This window comes from Epinephelus moara, chromosome 9 (genome assembly GCF_006386435.1).
Source record: "Epinephelus moara isolate mb chromosome 9, YSFRI_EMoa_1.0, whole genome shotgun sequence".
Lineage (NCBI taxonomy): Eukaryota > Metazoa > Chordata > Actinopteri > Perciformes > Serranidae > Epinephelus > Epinephelus moara.
In genome coordinates this window covers 17,028,790-17,046,773 of record NC_065514.1, presented here as the reverse complement: position 1 = coordinate 17,046,773, position 17,984 = coordinate 17,028,790, and the positions used below count along the sequence as shown (strand labels likewise).

At 42.1% G+C, this 17,984-nt stretch overlaps 1 protein-coding gene across 1 annotated transcript in view; it reads left to right on the top strand.

The window, feature by feature from the left end:
* Positions 1–4,706: 4,706 nt before the first annotated feature.
* The window catches only part of rimbp2a (RIMS binding protein 2a), a 67,138-nt gene continuing 53,860 nt past the window's right edge, over positions 4,707–17,984 (top strand). The window contains exon 1 of the mRNA XM_050053563.1: positions 4,707–4,859. The gene's annotated coding sequence lies outside the window, so the exon portion shown is untranslated. The remainder of the gene's footprint in view (positions 4,860–17,984) is intronic.

Below are 17,984 nucleotides of genomic sequence, written 5' to 3'. Positions count from 1 at the left end.
TGCACTTAACTTTGAATTCCAACCAAACTGATCTACTGATCATGACCATATTAAGTAATTTACAATATCTGTATTCATAGAATTGTCGTGACCCATAATACATTTAACCACAATTATTATTGTACCTCACAGTGCTGCTTCCTAGGCAACTACTGCTTTCGTCTTTTCTTTGAGTTGAAGCTGGTTATAAAAACAGCAGTAAAACAAATCTGTGAATAACGTTCACAGAAACAGATAGTTACATAAAAGTCCATTGGCTTGATTTCAGAGCATGCACTGACGCAAGTGTGCGAAACAAATTTGCCGTCCATCTTGTGAGAGCACTGAATCACATTAGCTTTTAAAACTGCAGAGGAAAAATAAATTCTGTTGCATCAGAAGGAAAATGTGCTAAAAATACGGCACTGTCAAAAAATGTAGGGCCCTCCTGGATTAATTGAAAATCCCCTTAACCGGATTAAATCATTTTAGGGGCTAACTGTGGTATACCCACACTCACACTCACACACACACATGCAGGGACACGCATGAGCCCCCACACATAAGCTGATGTCAATATGATATAATTACTCATTGTGACAAGGAAGTGTAGGCAGTGTGATAGCAAGTGTGTTCTGTGTTGTAGTTAAAGGCTAAAAGCTGTGAAACTGTGAGGATTAGACTTGGAACAGACCGAAAATGGAATAATTGGTCGCATGGGGATAAAATTGAGCTCACAATTTATGCATGTAGAATTTAAGTTTGGGTAGTGTTTCCACAAAACTTTATATTAAAGCACCTCAATAAAATCTGAGTATCTCAGCGTGGGGTTCTATAAGCCTGCAAGTGTGGAGTGAAATTATAGAAATGATGCTTGTAACTTCCCCCCCGTAGCCTTGGAAGGTGGCTGTAAAATGTTTGCAGTGTACTCCATAAGGAAGCCATTACAGCATGGCTCTATGGGGGGCAGTGCCAGTATGTTGGTCTCTTGCTTGGTTGGTCAGTCAACCTATTTGGTCCTTACTGGATGGATTGCCATGGAATTTTGTAAAGATGTTTATGGTCACCAGAGGATGAATCCTGCTGATGATCCCCTCACCTTTCCTTTAGCTTCAGCATGAGGTACACATTTTTCGATGGATGGATTGCCATGAAATTAGGTAGACATTCATGAGTCCCTCAGGGTGATTTGTAATAACATGTTCTTAACTTCTTTCTTAGTGCTAATTAGCATGTGTAGCACAGTAACATGCTACACGAAGATGAACATGGTAAATATCACTTATGAGAATGAGCTATGAGAATGGCTGTAGACTTTTATTTGGGTTTGAGAGGGTGCAGTGTTGAACTCATTCATCTAAAAAGCAATTCATGAGCAAAACGAATTAAAGACAAATAAAAAGAAGACCAAAATAAACTCAAAACACACTGTTAGTAAAATATAATACATTTAAAAGATAGGTGTTAATGGTTAGGGTTAGGGTTAGGGTTAGGGTTACATCTCGTTACGTACAAGGGGAATCATGTCTTCATGTACAATGAATTATAAAGAGGATTATTGCTACATTTGGCCTCGTATTAATTCACTACAATGTCACGTTGTAGAAGGGTTTAAAATACGTTGGGTGAGTTTTATTGTGCTGGCGGTGGGCGCCATGTGTAGGGGCGTGTTGTGCAGGCTTCAAATGGAACATGGCTGCAGCTATACTCGAAGTGTCAAAATGTTAGTCCACAAACCAATGTGTGACATCACAGTGGCTGTTTGTTATTTTTATACAGTCTGGGGTTTTTTTTCGCTTTTTAGCATGATGTTGGCAGCTTTTCCAGCCATGATCATGGCTTCAAAACTGGGCATTTTAAGCCAAAACATGATATTTTCCTGACCATAACCAAGAAGTTTTTGTGCCTAAACATACTGTTAGTATGTATTTTTACATATTCACTGACCAATGGATACTTGGTCAAAGAACCCCTGAGGATCATGCTCTGCCAGGACAGCTACAAGTGAGACAAATTTTAGTTGGCTGAAGGCCAAGTTAAATTTGGCACAGTGCCATGTAGGTAACAGCACACGTGATACCATCTTGAGAATATAAGCCATGTTCGACACTGTGTATGTATCAATCACTTGGCCTTGCATGTGGCAAATGTTGATCCGAGCTCATAATGAACGTGCATTAAGAAAGAACTCCGACTCTCACATACCCATAAAATGTTACACATCCGTGGCAACAATACCAGCATTTATTCTTGTGATTGGGTGGAAATAACTGCATCCTACAATCAATAATAAGCCCTTCTAAACATCGCAAACCATTGCTTTTTGTTTTATGCTGAATAATATTGTTTACTGAGCTCTTCAGAGAAAACATTTTTATTCAGTTATATTCAGCCGGGGTAAAATAGAGGCATCTCAGTCTGTGGCACCTCTGCCAAACACTTACACAACAGAATAAAAACAATGTTTACTCATCAAATTTTACTGCAGTGCCACAAATACAACAGTTAAATGCACCAACGTCTTATACTTAATTTACACCTCACATATGATATGTCATAAAGTGTATTGAATGTGCAAGTGAGCAACATCATACTCTAACTTTAGACATATACTTTGTTACAGTATATTAATTTTAGAATGAAGGTGCTAGACCACTTTAAAGGAGAACAGTAAAACACACTGTAAAAGTAAACAGTAACACATGAACATTATACACACATTTGCCTTTTTTTGATAATTTAGTGGCCGGCCTACAGCTATACCATATTTATTTATTTAATCTAATTGTGTATGTTTGTGAAGATTAATGGAATCAAACAAGACCGTGTTCAATTACAGTGTTTTCACACCTGGTTCTTTTCAGCCCTCTAAACGGACTTAGAGCGGTGACTCAGCATCATTTGCACATATATGAACACTCCAAGAGAACTCAAACCCCTCTGAAGTGAAATGTCCTCAGACCACCTTCAGAGGTGAGACATTTCAAGAGACATTTCACTTCAAGTCTGCAGAGCAGTTCGCTTAATCTGTGAACACAAAGTGCTCCAAGTTCGCATTGCTCATTGCCATTGTATTTAGCCCTCTAGATCACCTGCTATTGTACTGGGATGCTTGAAAAAACAGACGGCCTGTAACACTTGCAAGGATGTTGGGCGAAGAGTAGTTTGGTCCACGAAGATACTGCATGTCTCCAGGTGTGGAATGTAGAATGCATCAATAGGCAACAGTCTACAGCACAGAAACGCTAAGGTTTTCCTCCAATTTTAAGTTCATCGGAAAGCGAGGGGCTTCATAACCACACTGCAGTGCAACGTCAAAGTAAAAAAATAAACTACATCAATATATATAGGCTATAGTGTGAACAGAAAGAGGACTGAGGCCCCATCAGATCTGAAGTGGAGTCCTCTTTCAAATGAGCTGACAGTGTGAACACAAAAACAACTGAGTCCCTTTTCTTTTGGTACACTTTTTGGTGCACTTTAAGGATGCTGTCAGACCTAGAGTTTGCTTTCTTTGGTCTGAATCAGGGACTAATTTTGTCACAGAGTTAAATAATTGCCTAGAGTTGGTTCGTGTTCTCACGGCAGCATTTACAAGCCGACCAGATCAAATGCCTTGTGTGAGAAAGCTGCTCTTGATTGATCAGAATTGAAGAAGACTACACTTGCAAGATAAATGTGACACTTTCTAATGTCACAATGGAGGGACAACTACGCAGGTTGATTTTAGCGCTGCTCATCGTGGACTATATTGCTGTCATTGTTCATTTTAGTCAAACCATACAGTTTGAAAACGAGGCGCGGCTCCAACTAGAAAACAATGTTTTGATGCATTGGATGTGCTGAATGTGCATATTAAGGCAGTACAGGAGGAGGTGCACATTAATAATCCTCCAGGACTGTAACATGCTCATGTTTAACCCAAACAATGTGTCATGTGACTGCAGTTGGTTCAGATCCAGGTCGGAACACGTTCTCACCACAAATGAACCGCACCAGAGTTCGTTTGTAACCGGACTGAGACCACCTCTTCAAGGTCTCGGTCCAGTTGTTTTGGTGCGCACCCGTGTGCCATTGCTGTGTTCACACCTGCCCAAACGAGCCGCACTTCGGGTGCAAACGAACTGGAGTTCGATTGAACCAAATCAAACAGGGCAGGTGTGAAAGCACCCTTAAAGGACTGAGTTCAGTTTGTTTTAAAAGGGCTATATGTGAAAACACGCTTAGTGTCATGGCTTCAGACAGGGAGCAGAGGGGAGGAGGGAGGGTCTATCCGGCAGCAGCCAGCATCATGCAGGCTGCTGTCATTTCAGTCAATTTGGCAGACAGGCAGGAAGGTCCAGACTGTGGCTGTACAGGGCAGCTCTCCAATAAACCATCCTTATCTGTATCCCAGACTCCAAGATGTCTGTTTCCCATTGCCAGCGATACCTCTCCTAACAGTAGCTTCTGATGTAGATGATGGTTGTAGCAGTGGAGCTGGCTGATTAATTCAACAGAGTGGATTTCCGCAGCTCGCTGCACACGCGTACAGAGAGAGAGAGCGCGTAAGGGAAAAGGAGAATATGATGGAGGAAGGGTGTTAAGGAGGAGGGTCTTCGGGGGTGGGGAGAGAGTGAGAGGAAAGGGAGAATAGGAAAGAGAGAGTGTGTGGAGAGGGGGCGGAGGAAAGAGAGGAGAGAGAGAGAGAGAGCGAGAGAGAGAGAGAGACACGCAGGCCCCGGAGCTGCTACTGATGCTGCTGCTGCTGATGCTGCTGCAGCCGTTTGACAATTCCCCACCCAGAGAGAGCAGGGAAGAAGGGAGGAGATCAGAGCAAGGAGGAGGAAGGAGTAAGCGACACCTCAGTCAAGATGCTCCTGTGCTAGCCAACACACACGGTAAATACCAATCCTTTATCACCACCCTGCTTCCTCTTTACAGCCGCTGTCTCTCTCCGTCTCCGCATCATTGACCCGAGTGTGTTTGTGTTTGATTTAGCTGTGTTGAGTCCTATATATTGTGCACAGGGTTAGCATAGCCAAGCAGCTGGGGAAAACCTGTCTGTGCAGCTGCTGCAGGAGGAGACAGACGTCCACAGAGAGGTGGAGAGGAGAGGAGGATTTGTACATTTTGTCTATTCTGTGACTTAATGAGGAAAAAAAGCCACCGTCCAGCTTGTGTGTGTCTTGACTGTAGCAGGGGCCACCTGTTTGGAGATGTGTGGGTGTGTGCGGTGTGTGCTGAAGGGTGGGGGGTGGGGTTACGGTGCATGGGTCTAATGGTGTGTTTGTGGCTTGGAAAGGTTAGTATGTGCATGTGAGGACGCATGTGTGTGTGTGAGTGCATGTGCCTTTTGACTGCTGTCTGACAAATCTAATCTTCCCACAGTGCGTGTGCACATGCGAGCCGCGTTATTATTCGTAAAGCAGCATATGTCGACACATGTTCACACGAGCACTTAGACACACCAGGAGAGAGACAAACGTGTGGTGCTTTGTCAAACAAATTGATTTTGTGTGCGTGTGTGTGTGTGCTTGGACGTTATCGGCTCCTGTAACCGGAGCTTTTCCTGGTTCCTGCCTGCTGAGGGGTTGCCAGGTGTTGGTGACGAATTTTAACCCGCTCGTGGCTGATTGACACTTACTCTCCAGTTATTTCTCCTCATGGGGCAAAGTCTCTCGCTGTGTGCATGGGGAGGCTGTATATTCCATACACTAATTTGCCTGGTTATTAGGCACACCTACAGTAGCTAAAATTAATGCAGTCTAACACAGTCACACAGGGAGGAAGCTGGAGTACCTGGAGGAAACCCACCCTGACACAGGGAGAACATGCAAACTCCGTACAGAAGGGCTTGAACCTGCCTGGATTCGAACCAGGAACCCTCTTGCTATGAGGCAACAATGCTAACCACTGCACCACCATGTGGCCCTATATACCTGTCATATACAGTATTTTGCAACCAAAGAAAACTTCACTGATAGTATCCTCTCATGTCTCACTGTAACACTGTAATGTGGGTGTATTAATACACATGCTCAGAACAAGCATGTGTGTAGGTTAGAATATACTGTACATGGTTCATACGCCTGCACCATGCATATGTTTGAATGTATGGCTGTGTGGGCGGGTGAGAGACCAAAGGAGAAATATGGCAGAGAAATATTTGCAGTATTTTGCTCTAACTTTCTCTGTGCTATCTTTTGTCTCTCCCTCTCTTTTTTTTACCACATGAGGAAATGAAATCAAGTAGAATTGAGGGGAAAAATCTTACCCTCCCTTAATCGCGCTCCTCTTGCACCATCCTCCCATTTCTTCTTCTTCATCTCCATGCGGCAGACCTGTCGGCTGTGCCAGCTGACGTTCAGTTGCATGCCAGAGGGCGAGAAGGAGAGAGGGGAGGAAAGAAGATAGGGGGAAATGAAACTTGTGTTTTCAGTCTCATGGCTGATTTCCTTGCTCCTCTCCTGAGATTATCAGCGAGTCTGGCAGCCAGAAGACACCCTCCTTGACTAATCAAAATGTTCCTCGGGACATACAGGCACTGCAATAATCCCTGAGCAGAAACAGCCTCGCAGGGGTGTGGCGGCACATATCAATAAACACACACTGTATGTACACATGCACTGACAGGGTAGACAGAGAGTTGTACATCAGCATACCTTTGTGTGCTTTACACACATCTCCACATTTACCCCGGATTACATGCCTTCATACACGCTTTTTCCTGTATTATTAACAGAGTGTATCCGTGCACGCTCACGCTTACTGTACTCTACTACACATCCACATCATATAGAGTGTATTGTATTATGTTTTATTGCTTGGTGTGCATCTTTAACCGCTCATTCATCCTGCAGGTTTAAATAACAAACAAATGAGACAGCTTTTGTTTGTGATACTCGTACGCTGTCTTCCATTCAGACAACACAAAGGGCATCAGATATGTTAGATGTGATACTTCATCACTACTTTTTTATCATCCTGACACTCCATACCTGAAAGAGAACAGTTTCTATAGCAACCCAATCATCCCTTACCGTCACCCCCCCACCCCTGTTGTGTATGTGTGTCTTTGTGCACGCAACGTGTGTAGCTCCGAATGCGAGCACACGCCTGAATATGAGTGAGTGGCGTATTGATTGCGAGCATACATGCACATAAGTGTTGATGTCATTTAGCCAGCGGGGGGGAAGCAGAGAGGGAAACAATAAAGGAGCATTTCCTCCGCACATTTCCTGGCAGCTTTTCAAGATACACAGAAGTTATATTAAAGGAAAGACACAGAGCACTGCAGAGGGGGGAACGTGAAAAGAGGAGGGTGGGGCAAAGGAGAAAAGTGAGATGTGGAGGAAAGGGAGTGTGGGGAGTAAATGGATGTGTGATTGAAGTCTAAAGACAAATACAGGTTAATAAAAGTTCATTTATGTCGTGCAGGTGGTGTACTTCTGAATATTTTCCAGCGGGTGCAGATGGGTGTGTAAGCACTGATTAACTGTTTAATTAATCTGATAATAAAAGAGATTTTAATTCAGTGTAGAAAAGCATGCATTTTTATTTATTTTTTTCTGTCTGTCAGGCTTCACCACATGTATTTCTGCTTCATCTGCCATCTACCTCACTTTACCGAGCATCAATTAAGTGTGCAAAGTCCTCTGGATGACATCACTAAAAGCCTCTGCATGACCCTGAACCAAGTTTTATGGTGTTTGTAGTTCTGGCACACGTGTAGGATAGTGTAGCAGACCAAAGTGCCCTCTCCGAAACTTCATTTCGCTGCTCTTGTTTTGTTTCGTATCGCTACATAATTCCACCACGGCACCGCCACGCTAGGTGAGCCCTTTAGCAAAGTCACACGCTGATAAAAGGCCTGTTAATTCCGCGGCGCTAATTGTCTCCCACTGTCTCCTGTACTGTTTTTAGATTGTCTTCTCCCATCTCTTTCCCCCCTTTTTCCTCCTTCCACTTCGGTTCCTTTCTCGCTCTCCTCTCAGTCTCTGCTCCTCTAAATAACTACTTGATTACCTAAATTGAACCCGCCTCGTGCTCCTGTCTTCCCCTACATTTTCCTTCACTCAAGCCTTCCATTCTCTTTGCTCTCAGCCCCCAGTGTTTTGTGTATGGAAGGGCTTGAATGATTAAACATAAGACAGGAGCTTTTGGTGGACTGAACACCAAGGGCAACTGGATGGAAGGAGAGAGGAGTACACAATGTCAGATAGAGCAGGCTGTACGGATACAGATGACATGACAGGACCGGTGCTCCTGTAACTGTCACCTATTGCTCTGTGCCACCGAGTCCTGCTCACCAGAGACCTGAAACTCGGTCACACGCATCTGTCGCTCAGTGTTACCGGAGCCATTATAGAAGTCTATATTTGTATAATTGAATCCTAAGCAGAATTCCAAGCACACACAAAGGTTAAAAATAGCAGATATAAATGCATCTGTTGTTTCTTTATGGTGTGTGCCCTGTTTCTCCTCTATAAGTGAGTTTCTTTTTTATTCCAAAATCTCATTATCCAATTTTTTTTGACAGGACGTTCTCCAGATATCTCATGAGATGGAGGTCTGTAAGAAATCGAACTAGTGCTTTGCATGTTTTGTTTAAAGGCTAGCAATGTCCACATGTTAGCAGTCCCAAATCTGTTTTACCCATGTTGCACTGCTCACAAGAGGAACCATTTGGTCGCTTGTGCAACACTGCTGTCGAAGAAATAGTGGGTAACTACGTAAAGGAAGTAATGATTTATTTATGTAGAGCTTTTCAATACAAAAGTCACAAAGTGCTTCCCGAAAAAGTATTTAGCGCAAAATATTGAACAGATGGAATAGTAAGAAATGCAAGAGCAACAAAATAGAATCAACAAAACTGAAATGAAATCAACAAAGGAGCATTATATCCACTGAGAAATACGAGTGACTAGTATTTATGAGCTACTCTTGTATATACAGTAGAGCAGAAACTATTCCAAAGTTCACTAAATGTACGATATTCATTGTATGCAAAGCAGCAAAGGTGTAGGTTTCAACACTGGGAGGATACACATATGAAATGAGAGATGTTGGGTCCTTCGCGAGAAAATTGTAAGCATGAAACACTGAATTTCCTTCTTTGTAGTTGATTTTTATGCACCATTTTGTGTCTTTTCTGCATCAATTTATGGTGGAAATGTCATAAATTTGTCAAAAATGAAAGTCCTGTGCTACAAACATTATACAAAAAAAAATCATATATAAGATAAACCCATTAGCAAAACATTAAAGGTAATACAACACAAGTATGTGTTCTTTATTTTGTGCGCCAGTCATATAGCAACACATGTTGTTCTGGTGGTGTACGGCTCCAGCTCCCAATTTCCTCCCCATGTCTTCAATGTACAGTGAATTGCTGGTATAAAGTGGATGAACCGATATATCCGGATTCATAGTTTAGTAGGTCTTGTGTCTTGTTCCCTCCTTAGATCTTAATTTTTCGATCATCTCTCTCAGGTCACTCTGAATACAATCTTGTATCTCTATTATCTCAGACAAGTATGCACATGTTCTAAATTTTGTGGGGGGCGTCTTCCCTGCGTCCCCTCCAATCCAAAGCAGAAAGGAGCAACTAGTTAGCCACCCTGAGAGACTTTAAGTCAATTAAGAAATGTACTCAGGGACTCCAGTGTTTTGTGCTTAATAGATGAAAATAAAAACACTATATTGGATTTTAAAATCTACTGGCAGCCAATGGAAAGAGGCCAACACTAGCATAACCCTCTCCCACAGCGCTTTGTCTTTGTTCAAGGATGGTCTGCAGCATTTTGAAGCATCTGCTGATGAGTCTAAAATGCAAGTTTTGTACTGCTTACCATTGCAGAATTACATTAGCTTGCTCTTTTTAATAAGGGGATATACGTGCATACAGTAGGTGGTAAGGTTATTTTTCTATATATAGATCTAGATTGTTAACCCCCCACAGAAACCAGCGGTGAGGAAAACCTCCGCCAAGGCTCCATCAGTGTATTTCTAGCATACTGTACATTTTAGCAACTGTGCAATGGGGTCAGATGTAAATTATTTAGTGCCTTGTGCAGTATGTTTTGCTGCAGATTCAGGTCACGTGAGTGTGTATTCGTGGGTATTGTGTGTGTGTGTGTGCACATTATAGAAATATGTGTGGGGGAGTGTGAGCATCTCTAGCCGAGTGTCGTTTTTGTGTGCGAGAGAGTTTTATGGATTTGCTTGTGCTTGAGCATTTATTTGCAGGCTTGTGTGTGTGTGTGTGTGTGTGTGTGTGTGTGTGTGTTTGTGTATTCTGAGCATGAAGTTCCATCCAAGCATTATGTGAGCATGAGGGTCCATCGAAGCACATGTAATCCCTAACCAGCTCTTGGGCTCCTCATTAGCATTACACTGATCTTCCTCCGAACTTCTTTTGCAGCCCTCTGATATTCTCTGTGTGGCCCGAGGGAACAATAGGTCCAGTTCACATCAAATGTGTTATGTCATCAATGTGACTGGAAGCTTTGCTGCCCACGTCATGGGAGCCCTGTTTCACTCTCACTGCTCCCACAGTATGTACATACAGCTCGCGCACACACTTCAATATGCACATTCCCATGCCCTAATACTCCCTGTGGGACACGTCTCGGGAGAGGCCAGTGTTCTCCCTGGAGGGCGCTCCATTTACAGTACAGCTGGAGCACCTCTACGTATCACATATACTACAAGGTTAATATGCTCACATGGGCTCTCTCTGTCTCCCTGGCCACTTTCACATTGTTTTTAGATGCGGTTTGGACACATAGCAGTTCACATTTGGCATCAAAGTGTACTTGAAATGTCAAGTTTTGACACTTTAGTGCAATTGTGGGAAAAGAAACATGGAGAAATCTTTGGACGTTTATTAAAGAAATGGTGTTCTTTGATCATGTTGTAAGTCCACAGTCTGATAGCTTACAGCTTCAGTGACCAAAGATGAGCGATGTCACAATTTATGACCAAAATCCATCAATGTGACAGCTGCTACAACCCACGTCTACAAACCAACCAGTCATACATACTATGACATGGAGTGACACAGAATACAATTGAGAACTAGCGCAATGCTACTGCTAAAAACATTGCAAAATTGACTTTTTGCGTTGCACTCTTTCCCCTGGCTGTGACCTGCTTCACAATTAGCTGGTCTTCTTTTTGTATTTACTTAATAATTTTTTCGTAAAAGTGAATTATTGCTTGTTTATCATTTTGCTACATTTTCAAAACATGTAAATGGCAGAAAATATCTGAGTTTCTTGCTTGCATCAGTTTTTTTAATTATAAAATAATACAATGTGTTTGATAGACCACCTTTCACAGAAATAAAATTCACAAAGTACAATGAATCAATCAAACATTAAATCATGCAGTCAATTGAAACAAAAGCAATACAACAATTAACACAAAGCAACAAGGAGAAAGTAAAACAGAGAGCAAATACCGGCTACTGAGGACCCAAAAAAGAAACACACCAGGGAACAAGCGCTAGACAATTTAGGGTGACACAAAGGCCATTTTAAAAAGATGGGCCTTCAGAAGTTTCTAAGGAGGCTGCAGACTGTAAGCCTAATGAAAGAGAGTTCCAGTGTTGGAGCCACGACTTCAAAGGCAGTGCTACGATTCACCAGGCAGTCGCCACACAATCTGACGTGCATCAAAACTAATATTGTAGATATTTTAGCCTTTACCTCTCTTTTGGCAAGGCGGTGTATTTTACTAATAATTTTGGTGAAATTGGCTCTTAATTGAGAAAATAAAGCTATAGCTGTTTGGAAACTCACCTCAGATGTGAGCTTAAAACTTTGAGCTGTGACTGAGAATCAGCTCTGCTTTGTTACTCTGTGGTCACATGTGTTCCTGAGCATCTGTGGAGTCTCAAACAAACAACGCAAACACTGTATAGACTGTACATGTGTTGACAGTACATATACATGCACAAACATTACAGAATCCAAACACAGCTCAGATGAGTAACAGGAGAAGCGACAGAGGAGGTCGAGGAGTCAGGTGAATGAGGATGTGTGTTACGTGGAGGAGAAGTTAATCTCTCCTGACTGTAGCGCCGGCCCGTCCCTGCCTCTCCTCTGTCGTCTCTCCTCCATAAAACTCCGGATCGTCTCCTGCTCTGCGAGAGGCAGGCAGTGGAGTTCAAATGCACGCAGACACACATGGCAGCATGTAGAGAAAACAGGGCGTTTAAACAAAACACTAGCTGTTTGATTGTTGCTCAAGAGAAGAGGTGAGAAATGTTTGAAACTACGTATCCCAGAAGGCTTTTTATTTGTGCACAGATTTGAGGCTTTGAACGCTCATCGTTCTCGGTAAAATCTTGAGTATGTGCTTTCACAAAAGACTCTCTGTACAGGGATTCCTTCCCTGTGAGAAAGATTTTGTATGTGCATAAAATTTTTGCTGCCACATTGACCTGATGTGAAGTCTTCTGGGCTTGAGACATTGTTAATATTAAACGTCTGTGACTGCATAGGCTGGGTTTCCATTCAAGCTCCAGTTGATCCACATTATTAAATCTGCAGGAGTGAGTCACATACTTCATATTCAGACATTTTTTCAAACCTTTATTTACATATCCACCAACAACAGGGGGTTTCCTCAAATTATTAGGGTATTATACGTCGTGAGAATTTGCGGTTTTAACTTAATAGAATGTGTATGTGTGTTTATTATGTGAGGTATTTCCTGCCAAATGAATAATTTTTTAGGGATTTTGAATCCTGAGGATTCAGATGAGAGGTCTGGAACACTGTGGCTGCACAAGAGCTTACGGCTGATGTATGCCTGGAGATGCTAGTTATGCAACTCATTCATGCTTGCATGGACACACACACCCACACACAAACACACACAGGCACACTCATACTCCAACTCACGCTTCACTATATCGATGTTACCCACCGCCATCTGCTCCCACAGTTTACACTTATTCGAAATGGCCTTGTGGGTCTTGTGGTTGTGACATACATGTGTGTACTCACACATAAACATGTTCACACATGGACGCACAAACTAGACAGCCCAGTCAATAGAAGAAAATGTTGGCATTGTACATTTCTGCACACCATAAATTTGTTACACTTGGACCTTTTATTTGTATTATATCAATCTTTATATAGCCGCATAGTGTATGAGCTGACTTGTCATTCAGAGGTGGAGGAGATGGTGGATGATGGTCGTGTTTTAGTGACCTGTCGCTGTTTCTCCAGTGGCTTTTTAACCCCCTAAGAAGCAGTTGTTTTTTATCAAGACATTTCTGCGTTTCCTTTCGGGATAGTGCCACAAAAAATGGAAGTTTTTTACGGAGACATGGCTGCATTTTCTGCTAGGATGGTGCCACAAAAGCAGTTGTTTTTCAACGAGACGTCGCTGCATTTACTGCTGGGATGGTGCCAAAAAAAGTGGTTGTTTTTGACAGACATCACTGCATTCCTGTGGGACAGTGTCATGAAGTGTCAGTGTCATGAGTGTCATGTTTTTGTACCAAGAGATCACTGCGTTTCCTGCCAGGATGGTGCCACAAAAAGCGGTTGTTTTTGCAGAGATATTGCTGCTTTTCCTGCCAAGACAGTGCCATGAAAAGCAGTTGTTCTTGTACCAAGACATCGCTGCATTTCTTGCTGAGATGCTGCCACAAAAAGTGTTTTTGTTTTTACAGAGATAGCCCTGTGTTCCCTGCCAGGATGGTACTGCAAATAGTGGTTGTTTTTAGACGAGACATCACTGCATTTACACCTGGGAAGGTGCCTCAAAAAGCAGTTGTTTTGTACCAAGACATCGCTGCGTTCCCTGCCAGGATGGTGCCTCAAAAAGCGGACATTTTTTACAGAGACGTCCTTGTGTTTCCTGCTGGGTCAGTGCCATGAAAAGTGGTTGTTTTTCACTAAGACATTGCTGGTTTCCTGCTAGGATAGTGCCATGAAAAGTGGATGTCTTTTACAGAGACATCCTTGTGTTTCCTGCTAAGATGGTGCCACAAAAAGCGGTTGTTTTTCACCAAGACATCACTGCATTTCCTGCGGCGACAGTGCCATGAAAAGCAGTTATTTTTGTACCGAGACATCACTGCGTTTCCTGCTAGGATAGTGCCATGAAAAATGGTTGATTTTTATGGAGACATACCTGTGTTCCCTGCCAAGATGGTGCCACAAATAGTGGTTATTTTTCACCAGACATGGCTGCATTTCCTACCAGGACGGTGCCACAATAAGCGGTTGTTTTTCATAGAGACATTGCAACAGTACCATGACAAGTGGTTGCTTTTTACTGGGACAATACCGCATTTACTGCCTGGATAGAGCCACGAACATAATATTTTCCTTAACATAACCAAGTGATTTCTGTGCCTAAATCTAACCACACGTTAACTACAGCATTGCTGAAATGTAAAGATTTTCCTGATGAACCATGAACTATTTCGATAATACTTAAAAAATAACATTGAAATGTAAAGTTTTTACATATCCACTACAAAAGGTACAAATGTATCCATGGTTTGCAGAAATGTACAATGCCACATTTCTCTGGTGTTTGGGTTGTACTAGATAAGCCACACATTTATGTTATATAAATGAGGCACCTGTAGAGACACATTAGTGGCATAGATTAAAACATACATAAAGGAGAATATTTTTGATAGCATGTTAATGAATAATATAATGATGACATTATAGTAACAATCACATTAAACTGCACTTTATTATAAGCACAAAGAAAGGATGAGCAATACCAAATTATGCATCTCAAATCTGAAAGATGGATCTTCCAAATAAAATGGCACACATCACACATGAACACTCCATGACTTCAGGGTTAAAGGAAGTCACTGTCTGTGAATGTGCTGTGCAGCCATTATAAAGTATCTGCCCAGGTGTCAAGCACATGTTGTAAACCAGCGGTAATGCACAGTGTTAACAGCATTATAACGATTGATCTCAGAATGCTCTTGAGACTTGCAACAGCCTGCCAAAGAAGCGGATGTTTGGCTGAGGATAAAGTGGGATAGAAGTCACACATTCTCTTGTAAAAAGGCAAACACCTACTAAGCCCTTCAGAGGACAAACTCCGTGTTATATATCATCTTTTATGCTGCAGTGAAGACCTTTCTAATGCTACACAATAAATCTCCAAAATGTCCCCCATTTTCATAACCAATTCCTTAAGTGGGGATGTACAGTGCCAGTGCTCAGCTGCCTTAAAGCTAGCATCAACCTTGAAGGTGTGTCCTCTTTTGGATACATGACGTTGTTGTCAACCGGTTTGAAATCTATTGTACATTTTCTTACAGTTGGTTTTATACGTTTTAGTCCATTAACAGTTGTTTTATATTGCCAACCATTTTCAAACTGTGTGTCTTTTAGGATAGATTTTGTCCCCCTCCAGTCAGTTATTGGTTTCTTTTCATTTCAGTGTGGCACAGGTCTTGAAATATGCTCGAGGTAGGTCATCCATCATTGTGAAAATACACTTGTGATACTACAGCTACATGGTACCGCAGCAGCAATCATTTTGAACATGCTCCTCGAGTCAGCTGAGTCTCTGCCCTGTTCTTACCAAAATGCATTGTGTGTATCCTTGAGGTCTAATCATAGACTGTGTAAAATAATAGACATAGCCACCGTGATGTCACTCAATGGTTTGTTAAGTCCCGTTCTGAAGTCTTAAATTTGACATTTTGCCATCTTGAATTTTTTGGAGTCAGAAGTGATGATATTTGGACAAGAGGGTGGAGTTGACAGTGGTGACGCCTCGCAGACAGACTGTCACTTAACTCGGCCACGCTCTTAATTTTGCATAACTTTAAACCTTAATAAAATTGAAACAGTCAACCCCCGTACAGTTCAATCAGGAGAGATGGATGGATGAAGTAAAGATAAAGTTTAGTACAGTATATGAGTGAACAGATTATGATTAAGATTAAACAGAAGTCTTTGCCGCTTGGACACCAGAGGGAGTTTTTTTGTGATCAAGGGACATCTGAGTGGCTACAAAATAAATCCCCCCCAATGGAGTCCAGACACTGGTGGTAGTGGTGGTGGCGGCTGATGACTCTGAGACAGATTGCTGATGAAGCAGATGAGGCTGATGAATCTGAAGATGAAGAATGAAAGAACTACAGGCAGAAATAGAACCATATTTAAAACAAGAAGCAGTAAGATGATAGGCTGACATAGAAAGTGTGTGTCGCTGTGCTATTAGTTGACTGTAGAAGAACTGACACAATTGATGACCCCGGATAATGACAGCTAGAAATACTGAGTGAGCAAAGTAAGTAAAGCAAGAAAACTATGGTCTTCCAACACATTCTCACTCCAACCTTGTCACATATTGACGTTTGGTCATGGACTTTCAATGTCCAGATACAACATGAAAAGTACCCTGGGTGTGTTGGCTGCTGACGTTCTTGGACGCCGTGTCAAATTCTGCCTGTTGCGTGCATTGTCTTCTTTCAAAATACACTTCAGCATGTGGTTAGGTTTAGGCAACAAAAACACATGGTTAGGTTTAGGCAACAAAAGCACGTGGTTAGGTTTAGGCAACAAAAACACGTGGTTAGGTTTAGGCAACAAAAACACGTGGTTAGGTTTAGGCAACAAAAACACGGGGTTATGTTGAGGCAACAAAAACACGTGGTTAGGTTTAGGCGACAAAAGCACGTGGTTAGGTTTAGGCAACAAAAGCACATGGTTAGGTTTAGGCAACAAAAGTACGTGGTTACATTTAGGCATCAAAAGCACGTGGTTACATTTAGGCAACAAAAGCATGTGGTTAGGTTTAGGCAACAAAAACAGGTGGTTAGGTTTAGGCGACAAAAGCACATGGTTATGTTTAGGCAACAAAAGCACATGGTTATGTTTAGGCAACAAAAGCACGTGGTTAGGTTTAGGCATCAAAAGCACGTGATTACGTTTAGGCAACAAAAGCACGTGGTTAGGTTTAGGCAACAAAAGCACATGGTTAGGTTTAGGCAACAAAAGCACATGGTTAGGTTTAGGCAACAACAGCACATGGTTATGTTTAGGCAACAAAAGCACGTGGTTGCGCTTAGGCAACAACAGCACATGGTTACCTTTAGGCAACAAAAGCATGTGGTTAAGTTTAGCCAACAAAAACACGTGGTTAGGGTCAAAGATGATATTTGTTGAACCCATTCACCACCTCTTCCACCAGCCCTACTCTTACTTTTGCTGCTCTAACTTTAGTTCCTGTCTTGCCACGTTTCCCTCTACACTGCCGAGCACTGTTAAACTATGACAGCGACCGGCCGCGTATCATGTCGACAGTACATGAAGGCTTCTTTCATCTGACGCCGCAAGTCACTGCCCAAGTGCCGGATTTCAACGACTTGGGAGTGGGACCGGGTTGGGTCCTGACTGAGCTTTCACTCGACTGTTGATCAGCAAATATGAAACTGATGACATGACTGTGTATCATATGGCCCGATTACTTGTTTATGTGCATATGCATTCTTCTACATGTGCACGATAGAAACAGAGCATTGCTAGTGGCCAAACACTCCTCAGCCTACCTTTTAATTTTCATAGCATACTGAAATGAAGTGAAACCAATCTTTCTAGTGAATCTGCGAAATCAGTCAAAAGTCATTTGGTATGCTTTAAAAAATGGTTTTAAGTATAATGCAGTTTGTAATTCATGGTACATCAACTAAATCAAAGTTTCAGATAACCCACATTTCAAAAAAGTTGCCAGATGCGATGCATGCTTTTCTTTTTAGGTTTGAAAACAAAAGATGATTCATACTCCTGAATTATGTATGTAAATATATTTAAAGTGTATAATTATATGTAAATGTATGCACCCTAGCTTCTGATATTTCAGGCTTTAATGAGAAACAACATGCAAAATCCCCATTGCTGTTTATTGAGTTGAATTATTGACTCTGAAGGCAGATGCTCTAGTCCCCAGTCCAGTTTTTCCAGCACTTTTTCCCCATCTACAGTTGTTTAAAAGGCCCCAGTTAAGGGAAC